The sequence below is a fragment of the Fragaria vesca genome, unplaced genomic scaffold (assembly GCF_000184155.1).
Source record: "Fragaria vesca subsp. vesca unplaced genomic scaffold, FraVesHawaii_1.0 scf0512956, whole genome shotgun sequence".
Taxonomy (NCBI): domain Eukaryota; kingdom Viridiplantae; phylum Streptophyta; class Magnoliopsida; order Rosales; family Rosaceae; genus Fragaria; species Fragaria vesca.
Genome location: NW_004443397.1, coordinates 425,077 through 426,930, shown reverse-complemented (window position 1 = coordinate 426,930; position 1,854 = coordinate 425,077). Strand labels below are relative to the sequence as shown.

General features: G+C 40.7%; 1 non-coding gene across 1 annotated transcript; it reads right to left on the bottom strand.

The window, feature by feature from the left end:
- Positions 1-179: 179 nt before the first annotated feature.
- Positions 180-1,821, bottom strand: LOC101301452. The gene is made up of 2 exons (XR_185453.1): positions 1,330-1,821; positions 180-287 (listed from the first exon to the last, which is right to left on the bottom strand). It is a non-coding gene; the product is annotated as an uncharacterized LOC101301452 (transcript).
- Positions 1,822-1,854: the final 33 nt, after the last annotated feature.

Genomic DNA, 1,854 nt, shown 5'->3' with positions numbered 1-1,854 from the left:
GAGAGAGAGAGAGAGAATGGGGCATAAACAAAGCTCAACCAACACAACAATCAAAGACTAATGCAAACATCCTCCTAAATCTTAAGCTGAAAAGGTAATTTGAACATATATAATTCAACCCCTTCAGAACAGAATTAACACACTCCAACAAGGTTAAAAAATCTAGAGATAATACTAACCTTCAAGCCAAGATGCCTTCGCCTTAAGACACAACCTGACGATAGATTAAAAATGACATCACTGCAATTGAATCCTTGGATGCATATATGACTGCTTTCGATTCCATCCTGCGGGACAATTATATATATGCGCAGTTGATAATTGAAGGATCAAGGCAGAATAAGCATATGTCGAACCAGAAGACAGAACAAAGCAGAATGCATATTACCATTCTTGTAATATGCAATTCTATTATGGCATAGGACACATTGCAACACTGAGGGAGGGAGGGAGGGATTATCATTCATGTAACGACAAATTAATTTTACACATTCACTAAACTACCAGTACTAAATAGATTCCAGTGCACATCACACGTTACACAGCTCTTCATATTCCAATTGCAGTTTACTTAAACCACATATGCCTATGCTAAACTAAATGACACCGCACAACTCTGTTAGCAGAGTCAACTTTCACTTCGACCTTTTCTATTAGTTGGAAAAACGAAAAATACTAGTGATACTTATGAAGTTAAGAGCTAGTTTTGAATATATATTCGGACACTGCAATAAGAATCAAATTACCAAAATTTTGATGGATGAATAAAGGGCTTAAAACTACTTGAATTATGGTGGCTGCAGTAGAGAATAAGTATGAGGAGTAGTCATTGTATTTTTTCTTCTTCTTTTGGTTAAAATAATTCCTTGTTCAATAGGAGCAGTCGTGTTATTGTTCAGTAGTTGAGCAAAATGGTCCTCTACGGCCCCTAGTTTCTAATACAGCACAATGAAACATCGTTTCCTTCAAATCTCTATTATCAAACTATGATCAAACTCAAACAGTCATTAAATAGAGGACCACTCCACAATTTGACATAAGAGTTCCTCTCATGCACTTACCGGAATATACATAAACCAAAGGGTACCAGAAAACTGACTGATCCCCATTGAAACGAAGTGTCAACCAAGTGCTTGGCTTGTACACTAAGTCAATGCTTGAAATCAAACAGAGAGCAAAGCCTAAATTAGAAAGTAAACTAAGCAAGCAGGGGCTCAGCAAACATGTGTTCCTCACTAATGAATTCGAATACGGCTGTTAAGAAAATCTCAAAAACATGAAAGGAAAGCAGGAGACACAATGCTGCAGGTCATGAATTTAAACTCTTACCTCAGTAGGGAATGCGCAGAATCTGGTTTGCATGCGGTTTCTAGCCTCGATCCATTCATAAATTCATCGATTTCAACTCCTAAGCAAAAACGCCGCATTCGTATCCGAAAACGTGCACAAACCCGTTCAAATCCACACGATGTACTCCACCTTCAAACCCGTTCTTCAGTGAAATCGATTTGAAACGTTTTGATCATCTCCGCCTAATTGTGCAGGACGCTTTGCCGCTGATTCACCCTCTCGACGGCGGAGACGTGGGTGCTCTGTGCTTGCCGCTAATTCGCCCTGTAGGTGGCGGAGACGTGGCATATCTCCTGCCAACGTCATATTTACCTTACCCCCCGCTTCTCCCCTCACCGGCGATTCCATAAAAGCCCTTCTCTCTAAACCAAACGGCGACGGAAGGATCGTCATCTGAGAAATCCCATCTGTGGATTTCCCCTCCGCCAATGAATAGTCGACACGTAGTTCAGCCCACTTGTGGCGTACGGGACTATGACGTAGTCCAGCGCTTTCCAGTTTTAA